Consider the following 7,567-nt stretch of genomic DNA (forward strand, 5'->3'; position numbering starts at 1 on the left):
TATCGAGAAACATAGCAAGTCACACTAAAGCTGAACTATGGGAGAGCTGACAAAAGGAGAGTGTATGCATGGTATGTTCTCAAGAATTTGCCATGTGGATAAAAGAGTGACTACATCATGGCTGGACTCCTTTGGTGAGTCCTTAATAATTATGTTAATACTAGCATTCATGAAGGACTTGTAAGTGCCTCTCACCAAGCTAAGCTCTTCACAGGGATTGCCTCAAGGTGTCCTCACAACAAGGCTGTGAGTTTAAAATTATTATTATCATCCCCATTTTACAGACCAAGAACTGATGTTTATAGAGGTAAAGCAGATCCTTCAAAAATAGCCAAACCTTCACGGACTCTGTGTTCTCTTCCAACTACACCCTATTTCTCTGCTCCTCTTGACAGCAAAACTCTGACTCATCTTGCCCTCACTGCACCCTCATCAATGAGGGCTGGCAGATCAACCTACCAAATGGACCCCAAATTTAGTCCATCTCTCACACTCCCCATCACATCCTAGTACAAGGCACCATCATCTCTTGTCTAGACATTTATCAAGGCTTTCTACATGATCTTCTGACTTCTGTTCAGCCCTGTCTCCATACAAGAGCCAACAGATATTTTTAAAACATAAATTAGATATTATTCTCTTGCTTAAAACCATACACATTTCTTATTGTGGCCTGAGAAGCTTTCATTTCCTATCTTCTCTGCTTTGCTCCCCGTATTCCAACCACTCTGGCCTTTCATTTGTTCCTCAAATATATACATGCCCACACCAGGGCCAATGTGTGCAATATACTCTTTGCGGAAAACTCGTCCCAGAGATCCTCTCAATGTTTGCTCCCTCTTTCCATTTGGATCTCTGCTTTGAAAGTCACCTTCTTTACAGGTGTTCTATTTGATTACCTTGTCTGTCTCTTGCTATGCCTTGCTGTGTTTTTATTCTTAGCTCTGATTGCAATATTACAAAGCACAGTAATTTGCTTATTAATTTTATCTTTTCTACTTGGATATAAGTTTCATGAGGAGAGAAACTATTACTCAGGTTTTCATTCCCAGCTTTAGATTTTTCCTGGTCCCTAGCAAGTGTTCAACATTCACTAAGTGAATGAATATAGAATAAAAAAATGAGTGGTGACATCACATTTTGATGGTGAGAAGGAATTGAAACAATTATGTTTTTCATCATCATCATCACAGTAGCCAGCTCCAGTTAGATTACCATGTATGATAAAACGAGTCTGCATGTGCCACATCAAAATGTGAATATTCGCAGCTAACAATTGATTTTTCAACTCCTATTCTGCACATCTCAATCCTAAGATACAATCATACAGTAAAGGGAGAAAAGGGCAAAAAAAAAAAGCGACGTTGAAACTTGGGGAAAAAAACATTTTTCTCCCTCTCTGATGACTTCTCATTCAGTTCCCCCCATAAGAGACTCTTAACTGTAGGGAACAAACTGAGGGTTACTGGAGGGGAGGGGCGTGGGGAGAAAGGGGTGATTGGGTGATGGGCATTAAGGAGGGCACGTGATGTGATGAGAACTGGGTATTAGATGCAACTGATAGATTACTGAACACTACACCTGAAACTAATGTTATACTATAAGTTGGCTAATTGAATTTAAATTAAAAAAGAAAAAAATTGAATATTCTTACTAATAATCAAAATGTTTATGAACATACATAATACAAAGATAGGTATATATATTATAGGGGAAATATACCATAACTTCAAATTTCAAAGGAAAGGAACAAGAAACTACACATTACTCATGTAAGCATTCTGAAGTCTATATTTCAACAATGTGAAAGAAACAAACTCTTTGCTTAGTTTGTTCAAATTTTCTGCCATGTGATGGCAAGATTCCATTGCATTCCATTTACCCAAAGGCATATAAAACAATTACCTGAAGGAAGTTCAATCATTCATTCTTGATACCAGGATATATTTAGAATACCTGTCCATCCAAATTTTCTAAAACTTTATATCTATTACCTATGTTAATTGCGGTTTCTTGTTTATCTCCTGTCAAGACCCATATTCTTATGTTTGCTTTCAGTAAAGTTGTTATCGTTTCTGGAACACGTGCTTGAAGGCGATCTTCAATGGCTGTGGCTCCAAGAAGCAGAAATTTCTAGATTTTTTTTTGAAAGAGATATTTTTTTATTACTAGTTAAGATTTTTTAAAAATTTTAATATGGAATAAATAGGGCAAATTTTGACAAAAGATATGCAGTCTACTTATTATGTGAAGTCCCATACATGTCTCACACACACACACACACACACACACTTTTTTTCTGGTCTCTTCCACTGGTCTATTTGTCCCTATTTTGCTACAGCATGAGGCAGCGTAGCATGATAGTTAAAGAGTATAGGCTCATGGGGGCGACTGGGTGGTTCAGTTGGCTAAGCGTCTAACTTCTGCTCAGGTCATGATCTCAGGGTCCTGGGATCCAACACTGCACTGGGCTCCCTGCTCAGCGGGGAGTCTGCTTTTCCATCTCTCTCTTCCCTCATCCCCTCCCCTGCTGCTCATGCTTTCTCTATCTCAAATAAATAAATAAAATAATTTTTTAAGAAAAGAATATCTAGCAGATTATAATTAGGCAATTAAGATCTAGAGAGGTAAGTCCCCTGCCTTTATTATTCTTCAAAAAGTATCATGATGTTTCTCAGCCTCCTCCTACTTCTGTATAAATTTTAGAACAAACTGCTCAAATTCTATAAAAATCCTGTTGGGAATCATATGCACTTCCTTTATCATTTCCTGTATTACAATGAATTTATAAATGACTTTGAGGAGAGTCGCCACATTTATTATACTGGGATTTTCTATATATTGTATACACCTATGCACTTATGTTAAGTCCTTACAAAAAATTTTCATATTTTTTCCATAAATTTATTAGCACCAGATAGTTTATCATTTTTGTTCCTACTGAGAATTATTTCCCTATCACTATGGAGATTCAAGCAGAAGCTCTATGGTAGATAAAGAGGTTTATGTAAAGCATAAGTTGTCTCCCAGAAGCCAACATCCTAAATGTTCAAGGGTTTTTTACATTGCTATTCATTGTTAAAATGAAATTAAGTTAATTCTGTGCTGATAATTAGGATTGAAATAATTTATTAGAGATACTACCATATATAAACTATGAATTAAATTTTAAAATAACCATAAAATTTTTAGTCTTCTCAATGACCAGCTAAATTTTTCAGTGCTAAATATTCAAGTATATCAATCTTATTAGACATTCTTTATTTTCATTATTCTATTTTTGGGCCATTTCTACTGTAATACTTTTAAGATATTTCTGTATTAAAACTGGATTTTAATGTAAAATTTCTAACAATTAGCAAAAAGTATTTTCAGTAATGATTTATTTTTCTGGTATGAAATACAGATTTTTAAAAGAATGCCTTAAACATTTTCATGATAAAAACACACAGTTAACAAGGAATCAAAGGGATCCCTTCCTGATTGTGGCAAGAAGAGGGGGACAGTAAATATTTTTAAATGTTATTTAACATTTATTCTGCTCTCCTCACAAAGACCTATACTCAAAGGAAAGAAATTTTATCTTATCACCTTGGGCTTATCAGAGCCCATTAATCTGAGGGTGGGGAAATACTCATCTCCAGCACCTTCTAGTTTTTGACATGGGGAAGACACACAAAACTCTTGACTCACAAAAGACTGAGATCTAATCAAGGGCTATAACCTAGTTCTCCTCTCCCTTACCTTTCCACATCAGTCTGTCTCTTACATGAAAAGAGGGAGTGCCAATGAAAGAAGTGTAAGGCTCATACCCTGTTTAAGAAGGAGTCTCTAGGGAAACCTGAAGATGCCAAGAGGATGAAAACAAGGCCACTAGATACAATTTTAGACTCTAATATAATACTACAGCTACAGCAAACAGTAAACACAGCCTTTTAGTCAGAGAAACATGAAACCTCACCCAAAAGGTCTATTTGCCTCATTCCCTTTATCCAATACATCATGTGTGGCTTTCAACAAAAAGTTATAGGGCAGTGCAGGACAAAAATTATAGTCTGAACAGACAGAGCAAGCATCAGAATCAGACTCAGATATAAGAGAAATTTGGAAACTTCCAGACTAGAAATTTGAAATAACTATGATTAGTATGCTCAAGACTCTAGTGGTAAAAGTAAACAGCATGTTATTTTTTACAGATGGATAATGTAAGCAGAGAGATAGAAACTCTAGGAAAGAATCAAAAGGAAATGCTAACAATAAAAAACACTGAAACATAAATAAGGAATGCCTTCAGTAGGCTCACAGTTATCTAAACATCCCCAAGGAAATAACTAGTAAACATGAAGATATGTAATTAAAACCTTTCCAAACTGAAAAAGTGATAAAAAAATAAAAATAAATAAAAATAAATACTAAGAACTGTGTGGCAATTATAAAACGTATAACATACATGTAATGGGAATACCAGAATTAGGAGAGAGAAAGGAACAGAAAAAAAATCCTTGAAATAATAATTGGTAAGAATTTTCCAATATTGGGGCACTGGGTGGCTCAGTGGGTTAAGCCACTGCCTTTGGCTCACGTCATGATCTGAGAGTCCTGGGATCAAGCCCCACATTGGGCTCTCTGCTCAGCAGGGAGCCTGCTTCCTCCTCTCTCTCTGCCTGCCTCTCTGCCTGCTTGTGATTTCTCTGTCAAATAAATAAATAAAATCTTAAAAAAAAAAAAGAATTTTCCAATATTAATCACAGACACCAAACCTTAGACCCAGCCCTCAGAAAACACCAATCATGATAAATACCAAAAATCTACACCTAAGTATTTCCTATGCAAACTGTTTTCAAAAGAAAATCTTGAAAGAAGCCAGAGAGGATAAACAACAACAACAACAACCTGACCTATACAGGAACAAGGATAGTAACTACACAGGACTTCTCTTTCAAAACTATGAAAGCAAGAACAGAGTGGGGTGAAATACTGAAAGTGTTAAAAGGAAAAAACACCAAGTTAGAATTTTGTGTGCAGTGAAATTATTCTTCAAGTGTAAAGGAGAAATACATATTTTCTCCAACAAAAATTGAGGAAATTTGTTGCTCACCACCTGCCTTGTAAGAAATGTTACAAGTTCTTCAGAAAGAAGTAAAATAATGTAGGTCAAAAACTCAGATATACATAAAGAAAGGAGTAACATTAAAGAAAGAATAATACAGATTAAATGATACATTTTATTTTTCTTATTGGCTTAACAGATGTATTAGGTGATTATGGGTTATGGACAAATGCAGTGCATGACAGCAATATAAGAGATTGGAGAGAGGAACTGGAAATACTGTTGTAAGTTACCTGCCCTACCCATGACATGGTATAGTATTACGGGAAAGTGGACAAGTTAGTTGTAAATGTAAATTGCATACTCTAAGACAACCAATAAAAACATTTTTAAAAGAGGTATAATTGAAATGTTAAGAAAGGAGAGAAAATAGATCAGTTAAAACCAGACAAGGCAGAAAAAAAAGAAAGACAAAGAAAAAGCCTAAGAAAGGGTAACAAATAGAAAATAGTTACAAATACGAAAGATATTAAACTAGTAATGACTGTAAAACTGTATGGTCTAAATATACCAATTAAAAGGCAGACACTGTATGAGTGGATTTGAAAAAATATATAAGAAACACACATTAAATATGAAAACAGAATAAAATAAAGGGATGGAATTGGCTAATTGAATTTAAATAAATACAAATTTAAAAAATAAAGGGATGCAGAGAGAGTCAATTATCATATGGTTTCACTTATTTGTGGAGCATAACAAATAGCATGGAGGACAAGGGGAGATGGAGAGGAGAAGTGAGTTGAGGGAAATTGGAAGGGGAGGTGAACCATGAGAGACTATGGACTCTGAAAAACAATCTGAGGGTGTTTTTTTGTTTGTTTGTTTGTTTTTTAAACTGTCTTCTTTATTTTTATTTTTTTTAAAGATTTTATTCATTTATTTGACAGAGAGAGATCACAAGCAGGCAGAGAGGCAGGCAGAGAGAGAGGAGGAAGCAGGCTCCCTGCTGAGCAGACAGCCCGATGTGGGGCTCGATCCCAGGACCCTGAGATCATGACCCGAGCCGAAGGCAGCGGCTTAACGCACTGAGCCACCCAGGCGCCCCAATCTGAGGGTTTTGAAGGGGAGGGGGGTGGGAGGTTGGGGGAACCAGGTGGTGGGTATTGGAGAGGGCACGGATTGCATGGAGCACTGGGTGTGGTGCAAAAATAATGAATACTGTTACGCTGAAAAGAAATAAAAATAAATAAATGTTAAAAAAAATAAAGGAATGGAGAAAGATACACGTACTAACTAATATAGGAATCTGTGGAGGAGCTATATTAATTTGAGACAAAACTGACTTCAGAATAAGGAAAAATATTAGGAATAAAAAGAGGCACTGCATAATATCAAAGAAGTCTTTTCTCTAATAAGTCATAATAATCCTCAGTGTACCTAACAAGTATCAAAATAAGACAAGAAGTCATGGAATAGCAAAGAGAAATAGATGAATGTACTATTATAGGTGCAACTCCAATACCTGTCTGTCAGTAATCAACAGATCCAACAGACTGAAAATCAGTAAGGATATAATTGAAGAGAAGAGGGTCACCAATTCCTTGCATCTAATTGACATTGAGGGAATGTTCACTTAACAGCAGAAAACACTTTCTTCTCAAGCTCAATGAAACATCAAGATAGGCCATGTTCAGGCCATAAAGCACATCTTAGTAAGTTTTTTGAAAGATAGAAGTTATCAAAGTATGCTATCAGACCACAGTGGAATTAAGCTAGAAAACAGTAATAGAAAGATACCTGTAAAGTCTCCAAATATCTGGAGATTAAGCAAAAACACTTCTAAAAAACGAGTCAAAGATGAAGTCTCAAGAGAAATTCTAAAATATGAACTAAAATAAAATGATAATGCAATTACCAAAATTTGTGAGAATCTAATACTCATAAAGTTTCAAATTTCTAAAAAAGAAACCTGAGCAAACCTAGAACAGGGACTTCTCTAACTTGATAAAGAACATCTACTGAAAAACCTATAGCTATGGTGAGAAAGTAGATACTTTCCCTCCTTAAGACAGGGAACAAGGTAAGAGTGTCCCTCTTTCCTCTCCTATTCAACATCGTAATGGAAGTTCTGGTTAGTATGATAAAATAAGGAAATAAAAGCTAAAAGGACGGATAAGGAAGAAAAATGCCTTTGTTTGCAGATGTCATGACTGTTTATGTAGAAAATTCTAACAAATCAATAAATAGAACTAACAATTTCCAAGATTATAATAATGTTATAGGACATGTGGGTAATATACAAAAGTCAATGAACAATTGGAACTTAAAATTAAAAACAATGCCATTTACTTTAACATAAAAAGAGGTATATATGTATAAATCTAACAAAATATTTATAAGATATATATGCAGAAAACTACGAAACTCTGATGAAAGAAATCAGAGAAGACCTAAATGAATGGGCCGATATATCATGCTCCGGATAGGAAGACTCAATATTGCTAGGATGTCAGT

The sequence above is a fragment of the Lontra canadensis genome, unplaced genomic scaffold (genome assembly GCF_010015895.1).
Source record: "Lontra canadensis isolate GAN:19392208 unplaced genomic scaffold, GSC_riverotter_1.0 scaffold103, whole genome shotgun sequence".
Lineage (NCBI taxonomy): Eukaryota > Metazoa > Chordata > Mammalia > Carnivora > Mustelidae > Lontra > Lontra canadensis.